An 11,886-nucleotide genomic window follows, 5' to 3' on the forward strand; every position below is an offset into this window, starting at 1 on the left:
GGTCATGGTTATCACTGACCTTCACACCCATGAGCAGCCCACTGTGAACTCATCCCCCCTAAAAACCATAAAATATTTCTCCTGACTACATGAGAACACAGGAAATAATGAGGTTATTGCAGTTCATGGGCAGCTTGCATCATGTACATGCATATTTCATCTAAATTTTAATGTAGGCCACCAAGAGCACAGAGGTTTTTGACAGATTTTACCTGGTTTTTTAGGTAGTTGTAGCTCTGAGGACCGAAGCAGACACCCACTCTGGGTTATAAGGTGAATTTCTGGGACCCAGCTGAAGAACAGACAACTCATGAAGTTGTGGTAATGTGGTTGTTTCAATCAGATGCCCAAATCCAGAGCTTAAATATTCCCTCAAGCTCTCAGGATGGCTGCCTATAAAATATAAACAATGCAATATGAACAAGAAGTGTCCCAGGGTACAAATTTTAATGCTCACATTCCATGCAGCACTGTATATTTTTCACGTTTAGTTAAAGAAGTAAATGAAACAGAAAGAATCCAACATGTTTTGCATTCCCTTGCAACAGGAAACTGTTTTGATAAAACCTACAAATGATCCATATTGATATTAACTTTTTTTTTTTACTTTTTTTTTTATTGTAAACTTAATTTGAATTTAGAAAGTCTCTAAATGATAATTGAATCACAAGTCTGGATTAGGATTCTAGCAGCAACACTTGACTTGGTCAAAATCACTGTTATGAAGAGATGCAATTTTTACACAGTACTTCACATTGATTAAGTAATGTGTGAAAATGGAAAAAAAGCATTCGAATCTTAATCATAGTAATTTGCATGAAATAAAAGTCCCTGTCAAGGGAATGCACATTATAATAACTCCTGGGTGTTTTGGTTGCATCAGTGAGCAAAGAAGTTGCGTGCATTTTTTCCTTGTCCTGATATGCAAGAATTTCCTCTATTTTTAGTGTACCTTTGATTATGTGAGAATTTAGAAATGCAGTTTTGTACTCAGTGAGACAAGCAGGTATTTTAGGAGCAGCCAGGGTTCACAGCTGACTGGCAATGTGAATGGAGCACAGAACTGTAAACCAGGATGTTGTAAACGCAGGAAACTGAGTTTGAAGCTAATTAAGGCTCGTTTGGTTTTGGCCTGCATCAAACAATAGCACTAAATCAGAAAAGCAGATGCATTTTGGAAGCTACTGAACTGAAGAACCTTATCTGGAGCCCAGTGGAGTCAGCAGAGACCTTCTCACTGCCTTCAGTCAATCAAGCCTTAGAAATGTTGGCGTTTATTTGCACAAATTGGTCTGGGCTAGAAGGGGTTTTAGAGGCAGTCCCAGCTCCATTGGGTGCACACCTCAGTGCTGCTCTGTGCCGTGCTGGTGGCACTTTTATCTGTCACTGGAAAACAGCTGGGAGCTCAGGCACATTTCCCTGGCTGCCGGGACCATTGTGCGACCTGTTTCATTTTAAAGAGTTGCTATTTCAAAAATCAATGGGCATCAGCTGCTAATTACAGAAAATCTATGCCTTGGCCCTTCAGCAGGTTTTGCTTTTTTCCCACTCACCAGGCTGCCTCTGCTAAGGGTTGGCAGCTCAGATCTGTAGCCGTGAGTGATGACCTCCTCCAGACAGCTTTTTTACATCTCTGGGACTCTGAGCAGCCTGGTCCAGTCGAAGGTGTCCCTACCCATGGCAGGGGCTCAGAACTGGATGGCCTTGAAGGTCCCTTCCAACCCTAAACATTCCAGGATTCTGGAATCCCCTCCAGTTCCCTTCAGGGTAAACTTTGCCATGTGGAGTTTCTGATGAATGGTGTTTGCCCAATGGCACCTGAATTCCCCACACTCATCTGGAGATCAACTTGATGCTGTATCTTCTGGCAATGTAACGAAATAGAGGGTTACTTTAAAAATACTTTCTGTTTGTGAGCTCATTTGTCCCAGAAATGTGATTTTTGTAGGTGGGAGGTGTTTGTCCTGAATGCAGGTCTGAGAGTTTGAACCTCTTCTTCATCCTCCAATAATCTAAAAGAAGGACAGGGAGTCTTCAGCATTTATGAACTGTCAGATAACCGAGTGTTTTACCTTTCTTAGAGATTTGCACTTGGTCCAAATGCTCCAGGCTTGGGATTTTGCCATTTTCTCTTCCCTTTCTGCAAGCTGTGCTTTTAACGGGGGCAGGTTCAAAGACCGCTTTGGAGGAGGGCCCTTTTATTTTTGAGGCATGCTGCACAAAATCTGTTGAGACCTGTAGAAGTCACTGTGATATCACTGCCTTGTATCAGGAGGGATATTTATTTATCCCCAGCCACAATATCATTTGGGTAATTGCTTCTTGCAGGGGATCAAGGCAGGTGTGGGAGGAAAAAAAAGTAATGAACAACTAAGCTTGGGAAGAAAACGTAGGTTGAAGTTTATCTCTTGTTGCTGAAGCTGCCAGTTAAGCTGGGAGCAGGAGGGGGGCTTGTTTGGGATTTATTCTGGGGGAGAAAGGCCCTGCTGTCTTCAGAGTGAGATGAGATCAAGTTCTGCCTGCAATGCCTCTTACATGTTGTAGTTGCAGGCCAGGAGATTTTTTTACATCAAAATAAAGGAATGGATGGACCTGCACTTATAAGAGAGTTGGCATTCCTACAAGAAGCATGTAGGTTGATAAGGATTTTCTTTATTCTTTTCAAAAATAACCTTTCCTGTGAAATGCAAGCTCAAGAACATTATCGGTTACATAGAGAAATCACATGAAAGGCTGCATTACAATAATGAAGAAAAGAGATTCTGAGACGAGAGCAGCAGCAAAGGTACTCAGTGCCTCCTTGGCTTGAGCTGCTCCTTCTCCACACGTCTGAGGCTTTCAGACCTTGGGTTTTGGCAAAATCCCACCTAGGGGGGAAATTAGTGCACACAAACCACCCACCAGGCTCGATACTGGGATCCCCATCCTGCTTTGCCCAGGGAGTATCCAGCGCCTGGGGGCAGCCTCAGGGTGTGGGAGATGTGTTATGGTCATGGGGGTTGCTCGGTTTATGGGGTGAGTGGGATGATAATTTGCTGAGTTTCTCCTAATTTGAGAACGTGCCCCATATCAGAGGGTGTTCACGGGGTGATGGCCACGTCCCACGTCCTGCAAATGCAGCCTTGGTGTTTAAAGAAGGGAAGGCAAATCCACCACTCTCAGAAACCATCCTAGGGAAAGGGGAAGAAGAAATTAATAGAAAATAATCTTATCAATTAATGCCCAAATCCTGGTCCCTGCACACAGCCTGTAGAAGAGTGTGTGCTGAGGAGCAGAGGCAGAGGAAGGGAAGGAAACACCACCTTCTTCCTCCTCCTCTTCCTCCTCCTCCTTCTCCTCCTACTTTCTGGTCTGCTCTGCCCAAAGTAATGCCAGCAGCTCCCAGCAAATATCAGCCAGCTCAGAGCTTTGTGTCTGGCCTTTGCAGGACCATGGTCAGGAGCACACAAGAAATCAGGGTGGGAAAATTGCATTTTTTTGTCACAAGGCAGTGAGGAAGGTATTTTGTATGTTCTTATAAAGAGGGGCAGCTGCTTCTTGAAATCCTCCTGGCCCTGCATCCTGGTGTCCTCTGGCTTTGGGCACTGAGGTCCTGATATATTTCAAGGGACAATCCAGGTGCTCTAAGTCAGGAATTGTGGAATACAACAATACCTGAGATGGTCTAAGGACATTGGGAGTGGCTGGAGTAGGAAGATTTCTGGCTTTGTAGAGCCCATTTAGAATTCTGGAGGCAAGAGATCCAAGCGAAATGTGTTAAACTGGCTCAGACTCACTCCTCAGCTGCTCCCCAAAGCCTGAATAGTGGGCAAGGCTTTCCAAGTGGAGTGTCCATTGCTCTGGAATTGATACCTCCTGGTGAGCCAGCAAAACTCCTCTCTCACTCCAGGTACCAGTCCTGTTCCCAAAAACAATTCTGAACTGGGCATTTTCCTCAAAAAACCGCAGTCTTAAGATCTGAGACCCAATTTCAACCAATTTGAGCAAGAGATGCTCTATTTTTCTAAATGTTTTGTCATTTTCCATTTGGGAATGTCCATGTTGAACTCATGGAGAATACAAAAGGAAGCTTCAGCACAAAAGGTGTGATGGGAAGGGACTGGGGATTTGGGGGTAGAAATCTGTAGGAATGCCACTTCATCAGTTCCCAGGCTGGGAGAAGAGCTTCTTTGACTGGTTTTTCCTTCAGTTGCAGAGGATTTCTGCAAGTCCTGGGAGCTCAGAACATGATCTTCAACAGTCAGGAACCATTCCCATGCAAGGAAAGGTTTTGATTCCCAGCTCTGCAATGCTGCCCTGCTAAGCAAGTGTAGCAATGAACAACACTGGTAATACATAAATAACCAAGAGAATTTAAAATCAGAATTTTAGACCTGTGAGAGCAGCAGCCCTTGGATGGACACACATTTATGGATCAGGCCCCTGGTGTAGGAAGCAGCAAACACAGAGGGTGACAGGTGATATTTGGCTTCTCAGCACATATTTGAGAGTTGCCCTTCCCATTCATAGGAGCCACCTTTCTTTTTGGGCTCTACTTTATGTTCTTATTAATCCAGAGATTCTTCTCTTTGCTAAACCAGGAATTCAGGACAGATCCCTGGAGAATTGCACAAATCTTGGATCCCCAAGCCCATTCAAGCTGTAGGATGCCACAAGGGCAGCATGATCCCTGCAGGGTTTTTAGCAGCATCCCTTCTTCTAACCCTGCTCGAGCAGCTCTGTTTCTAAAGGATGCAGGAACTGGTATTAAGATATTCTGAAGCCTCATTAGCTCTATTTACTCAGCCTTTAGATGTGTGAGTGACTGCAAACATCTGGAGTGAACAGGTGGAATCCCACTGTACTTTTTGTATACATTTCTATTTTTTGTGGTGTTTGGCTTCTCTTTTAATTGAACAACAATTTTTCCCGCAGACCCAAATGTTACTACAGGCATGTCTGAATTTAATTTAACTGGCAATGAGTTAAAAACTATTATTTCAGAGGGATTTTTGATGTTAACTAATGAGGCATCCTTTTCTGTGCATGTTCCTGCCATTTCAGGCTGCTTCCCTGAGGAAGCACAGGTTCTGCAGTACCATCTTCCATCTGGCAGATTGTCCCAGACACTTTTCACCCTGTTAGTGAGCAGGCTGGGGCCAGGCTGTGGTGGGAATGCAACGGGAATGCAGTGGGAAGTGCAACACTCCAAAATATGTGCTGAGATGTCAAATATCACCTGTCACCCTCTGTGTTTGCTGCTTCCTACAACAGGGTCCTGATCCATAAATGTGTGTCCATCCAAGGGCTGCTGCTCTCACAGGTCTAAAATTCTGATTTTAAATTCTCTGGGTAATTTATGTATTACCAGTGTTGTTCATTGCTATACTTGCTTAGCAGGGCAGCATTGCAGAGCTGGGAATCAAAACCTTTCCTTGCATGGGAATGGTTCCTGACTGTTAAAGGTCATGTTCTGAGCTCCCAGGACTTGCAGAAATCCTCTGCAACTGAAGGAAAAACCAGTCAAAGAAGCTCTTCTCCCAGCCTGGGAACTGATGAAGTGGCATTCCTACAGATTTCTACCCACAAATCCCCAGTCTCTTCCCATCACACCTTTTGTGCTGAAGCTTCCTTTTGTATTCTCCATGAGTTCAACATGGACATTCCCAAATGGAAAATGACAAAATATTTAGAAAAATAGAGCATCTCTTGCTCAAATTGGTTGAAATTGGGTCTCAGATCTTAAGACTGCAGTTTTTGAGGAAAATGCCCAGTTCAGCATTGGAATGTGATGCAGTGGAGGGGTGGAAGATCATAAATATTCACACAGTACCTGCTGCAGAGCTGGGCTGTGGCCCTGTCTTAGGTGGGAAATAGGGGTGTGGATTCTATTTGCCATCTCTCAGAGGTGGGGCTGTTCTTTTCTGTTCATTGGGCAGTTTTTTCTTTACCTCTTCCACAGCCAATCCTCCCTCCAGGAGATCTCTTCCGTTCATGGGCCATTAATTATTAATTATCTCCTGTTCATGGGCCAGTGAGTGTCCCTGCATGGCTGAGAAAATTCCATCATCCCATGGGGAGATGCTCTGCCCAGGGGAGGAGCCAAACATTCCTACCTGGATACAATCTGACCTGGGAACAGCACAGCAGCCTTTGCCCCCTGCATTCCCAGAGGAGCAGCTTTCTTCCCACTGCATTCCCAGAGGAGCAGCTTTCTTCCCACTGCATTCCCAGGGGAGCAGCTTTCTTCCCACTGCATTCCCAGAGGAGCCCAGGCCCATCTCCCCCAGCCCTGGAGCTCCAGAGGAAAACTCCCCCCTTGTGCAGGATCCTGCTCCAGCAGAAGCACAGCTGGCACTGCAGGAGGGCTGAGACTCAGATGTTTGTTAGTTCTTATCTCTGTTGTAGTCTCACAAACCCTGAGTTCTACAGCACTTCATTCTAACAAACTAAAAATGGAGCCCCATCTCTCTCTCTACGAGGCCTTTTAAGGATTAAATGTCCAATTAAGAAATGACACCTAAATTATTTTTACTTTTAACCCAATAACCAACCACCCATGTCTGCAATGTGGACTTTTTTATCCAACTACACAAAACCACCCAAACCCATGAAGAAGGTGAATAAGAAGGACCAGCCTCTGCCCTAGAACCTCCATCTTGCTTTATATATATATTACTGTATTCTAAACCTTAAACTCTGAGCTTTCCACCCTGTGATATCACACACTTCTATTCAAACTCCACACCCACAATTCCAGTGCTGTCAATCAATTTTGGAAGCTTCTCCACAGCCTCAGGTCAATGCAGAGTTCTCTTGGAGATCAGAGTCTGTCAGCATAGAAAGCCAAAAATTCTCAGTAACCAGGGTTCCAACACACCATGAGCTCAAGAATGTTGCCCTTACATTGCATTTATCAAAACATTATGGAAAAAAAAGATGAAAATGTGGAAAGAAGGTGCTGAATATTGTTGGAAGATGGAGCAGAGTGGAGCTGCTGGGCTGTTCCATGTGTCCCTCCTTTCCCACGCCAGCATCCACACCTGCTCCCAGCACACCGGCCTGGGTGGGGGTTTTGTGTTTGCACAAAAAAAGGTGAGCAATTACGAAGCCACGCCCCTGCACACAGCTTCTCATGCCTCTAAAGTTTCTAAAGCCCTGAGTATCAGGTTCCCAAAATCACTGCTGCCATGGAAGGAGGTGTTGCACAGGCTGCATGGATTTATCTCCCCTGACAGCAGAGTTGGGCAGCTCTGTGCTACTTTTGTATTACCATGTTATTCAGACTTCTTTTTGCACTGTCCAACCTACTTTTTAAAGAATGTTTTAAAGACTGTATTTGTTTATGAGGGCATTAACCACTGTGCTTTTTTGTCTGCCTTTCAATTTTAATGGCATCCTGTGACTCTTTTCCTTCCTTCCTTCCTTCCTTCCTTCCTTCCTTCCTTCCTTCCTTCCTTCCTTCCTTCCTTCCTTCCTTCCTTCCTTCCTTCCTTCCTTCCTTCCTTCCTTCCTTCCTTCCCTTCCTTCCTTCCTTCCTTCCTTCCTTCCTTCCTTCCTTCCTTCCTTCCTTCCTTCCTTCTTCCTTCTTCTTTCTTTTCTTTTCTTTTCTTTTCTTTTCTTTTCTTTTCTTTTCTTTTCTTTTCTTTTCTTTTCTTTTCTTTTCTTTTCTTTTCTTTTCTTTTCTTTTCTTTTCTTTTCTTTTCTTTTCTTTTCTTTTCTTTTCTTTTCTTTTCTTTTCTTTTCTTTTCTTTTCTCTTCTTTTCTTTTCTTTTCTCTTCTCTTCTCTTCTCTTCTCTTCTCTTCTCTTCTCTTCTCTTCTCTTCTCTTCTCTTCTCTTCTCTTCTCTTCTCTTCTCTTCTCTTCTCTTCTCTTCTCTTCTCTTCTCTTCTCTTCTCTTCTCTTCTCTTCTCTTCTCTTCTCTTCTCTTCTCTTCTCTTCTCTTCTCTTCTCTTCTCTTCTCTTCTCTTCTTTTTTTTCTTTTTCTTTTTCTTTTTCTTCTTTTTCTTTTTCTTTTTCTTTTTCTTTTTCTTTTTCTTTTTCTTTTTCTTTTTCTTTTTCTTTTTCTTTTTCTTTTTCTTTTTCTTTTTCTTTTTCTTTTTCTTTTTCTTTTTCTTTTTCTTTTTCTTTTTCTTTTTCTTTTTCTTTTTCTTTTTCTTTTTCTTTTTCTTTTTCTTTTTCTTTTTCTTTTCTTTTTCTTTCCCTTTCTTTTCTTTATCTTTCCCTTTTCCATTTTTACCCATGTTTCAATGCACACAGGCCCTTCCTTACAAACAGCAGCTGACATCTGGTTTTCCATCCCTCTGAACCCAGCAGTGCTGCTGCTCCAGGACTCAGCTGGTTGGAAACCTATAGGCAGCAAACATTTACATTCAGCATGTCTAACATCATCTGGGACTTAAACCCAGAACGTTGGTGATGCATGCAGATAGATATTTAGTCACATCAAAGCTATTTGCTAATTGCACACACTCCATTCTTGTTTAATGTTTCATGTGCAAGATTAGTTGGTTGATTTAATTGGTTCAGGAAAACTTATGTTTTAAGGCAAAACATTAGTTAAGATGTAATGTATTCCCTCATGGAAAATTCCCATAAAACTGAATACATTGGTTCGTGCTCTGTGACTCTGGTTTTGATGCTGTAGTCAGTCTGGCTACAGAATGGAATAAAAACTACACTTTTTTATTGGAACTCTACCATTTAATACCAATCCAGCCAGGTATTAGGTCTTGTAGGATTGTTACAGACCAAAAAAGACCATAGAATAGGGTTTTAATTGTTGTCTACGATGTGGTTTAGTTGGGTTTGTATTATGTGAATGGGTTTGTAATACATGAATGGTCTTGTGATTTAAATTGTTAAAGAAAAGGAACAAACAGGGATGTCAGGGTGCAATGCATATAATTCATATGAAGTCCATGACCAGGGCTGCATGCCTACAGGAATATATCAAATTTATGTGCAAATATACCTGTTCATAAGTGTGTGTGTGACACGGGATCAATGTAAATATTTACATGTGTGTCCTGTTCATGTTCACAGAAAACCTAAAACCTGCTGGTGCAATACAGGTGGCACAGGAGGTCCATTGAGCTCAGCATTTCACCAGAAAACACCCCAAATACTTGCCAAGCTTCCCAGCAGGGCTGCCCAACCTTCAGGGAAGAGCAAAATTTTAGATCGTGGGACCACATGAGAGAGGAGTAATAATTTGACCCCAGCACTGGAGTCAACCCTGAACATTGGAACCCACATCTGAGCTCCCCTAGAATGGCCAGGGATTTCCATTATACATTTTTCCCTGAAAAGCTTCAAGAGATTCTGAACTCATTTTGCTGCTAAAGGAACATTTTTGAAGCCCAAACTCTCAGTATGTTTCCATGTCTGCATATGAATATTAAAATGTTGAGTACATGGACCACCAAAAGTTTGTTTAGCTTGAAGTTAGAGATTTGTTTTGCTTAGAATTGAGTCTCTTGATATTTGGCTGATCTCTTTGTACTGGCTTTTATCTTAATTGCTTTTTAAGCTATAATTATGGTGCCACATCCACATGGCTGTAACACCATTGTAGTTTGAGTGCATTTCTATTGCAACTTCCATTTTTAAGTATTTGGGTTTTTTAATTCAGATGTAAAATTTACATACTGCAGCCATGAAACTTAGCAAACAAAGCCTAAGTCAGGGAGAAAATCCTCTTTTTTTTTTAGAATGTTTGAGAAAATAAAATAATTTTCTGAATATTAAAATAGAGGCCAAAAAATTTCTTTATCTCCAATGTTGCAATTTAAAAAAAGGAAGTATGTTCCAATTAAATATCCAGCTGGAATTTTGCATGCCATTACCCCATAAATAGAGACTTACACATTTTAATGTGTATATACCAAAGCCATATTGACACTGCAGACTATCATTGCTCCTTAAGGAAATGTCATGGGCTTTCCTTTCTTGTTTGAAAGAGCTGTGAATTTATAATTCTCTCAGCCAGTTGGTTTTAATAAGGTATCGCTCCATTATTCACATTTAAACCGTTCTCTAAGTACTTATTTAAAGACTAAACCACATCAATCCATTAGGCCACTAACACAGCCCAGCTTTTAAAAGGTCCACGCAGGGCTGTAAGCACAGTGTCCTGCCAGCCCTAATCCCCCTTCCTGCAGAAACATTTCTTCTTTTTCTTCGTTTGGGAGAAAGAGAATTTCCAGCCACTGCTTCATAGCATCCCTTTCCCCACACAGACTGAGGAAATAACACCAGGAGTGTGTCCAGGGTGGGTGGAAGAGGGAGGCAGTGCTTTGACCTGCCCACCTCATCTGTGTTGTCAACCCCACTTGTGCACATGACGAACTTCTGCGGGATTCTGGGAATAAATGAAAATTTCTCCATCTAAAGGCCTTGGGGACAGGTTCTTGCCCCCTTACCATGTCAGAATAAAGCCATATGATGCAAAACAAGATTATTTACATGCAAGCACACTTAATACTGCATTTCTCTAGACGGTCCTGTCCCAGTTTTATTGAAAAAGGGAGATCTGTTGTGTTGGGCTCATGTCATGTTAGGAGAGATCAATTGTAAGCAAACAAAAGTTATTCCTATTTTCAGCATTCTCACTGCACTAATTTTAGGTCGTTTTACAAGGTCCAAAGGTTCCAGACCAAGTCCTTCTTCGCCCATTTATTTTTTTCTTATTGCTTAAACCATGTAAAAATAGAAATAACAACAAACATCCCAGTGTGCAGAAGAGATGGGAGACAACTCTTGTTGCAATCTGTTGGGAGCGAGACGAGAGCGAATCCACCACCGCTCTGTCTTTCCTTCCACCAGAAAATCCCTCCGAGCAGCTGTTTACTCCCCCCTCCCAGCCTTTATTTTCCGCTCCTTTTCTGTGTAAATAACGTGCCTTTCTGTGCAGGGAAAAAGGTGCCTTTCCCTGCAAATGAAGCTCCCCCTCCCGACCCCCCATGGCTGGGGACACTTTCCCCAACTCCTCCCGCTGCCGCCGCAGCAGATGACGAGGACCTGAGGCCTTCCCAACAATGTATTCCCCAAGATGCTGTCGCTCCAGAACTCTCCCAGCCATTGCCAGCCCCTCAATATCCAACCCCCCCAACCCCAACACGCCGCCCCAAGCACCTCCTTTGTGCTCCATTCAAGGTTTTTCTGAAGTGAGACAATCTTTCCCCTTTTTTTGTCTTCTGTCTGCATCAAAGTTAGGACTTTGTTAGGGATTCGTGCTATCGGCATCTGTTACCTCTTTTTCTCAGGGGCTAAGGAGGAGGCTGCTGCAAGGCTGAAAAAGGCTCTCATTCAGCCTGCAATTGCTTCTCTTTGCTTTCCTGTCACACTGTCAACCTCAATCAGAAGGCAATGAAAGTGATACAGAAGCAAAGCTTTGCTGCCTCCTCCTAGAACAAAGAGAGTCCCATAGCCTAGTACAGATTTCACATCCAATTTAACTCTTTGGAAAAGGATTTCAGGAAATACATAGTCAAGACTTGAAAAAATGGAGTTGGGTCTACTATAAAGGCTAAAAGTATTATCCTGGCTTAGATAAGCTACAAAGATAGGTTGATACTATTTTCTAGCATAAACCACATTAGCTGGCATTACACATTGAGCTTTCTTTACTCGTTAAGTTGCAAGGAGATTTGAGAGGAATTTAGCAGCTACATAAAATGACTCTTTCATGATTCTAGCTTTAACAGTCATTTTAGTTGTACAAGGTGCATGAATAGCAAGGACCTAAATCATGTTGTTTAACAAATCTGGTATTAGAGGGTTAGTCTCAGTTTACTTATTAAGAATTTAGTTGAGTAAAGGATTTTAGGACTCAGTTCTTTGTGTGGATGACAATGAAACAGGCCAGTACTTGTATTTTTGGGAACCTAAATCAGCTACACATGT

General features: G+C 42.5%; 1 long non-coding RNA gene across 1 annotated transcript in view; it reads right to left on the reverse strand.

Moving 5' to 3' along the window:
- The window catches only part of LOC140684355 (uncharacterized), a 36,520-nt gene that overhangs the window by 6,878 nt on the left and 17,756 nt on the right, over positions 1–11,886 (reverse strand). The window contains exon 2 of the long non-coding RNA XR_012056570.1: positions 213–393. This is a non-coding gene — a long non-coding RNA (uncharacterized lncRNA). The remainder of the gene's footprint in view (positions 1–212; positions 394–11,886) is intronic.

The sequence above is a fragment of the Taeniopygia guttata genome, chromosome 5, assembly GCF_048771995.1.
Source record: "Taeniopygia guttata chromosome 5, bTaeGut7.mat, whole genome shotgun sequence".
NCBI lineage: Eukaryota > Metazoa > Chordata > Aves > Passeriformes > Estrildidae > Taeniopygia > Taeniopygia guttata.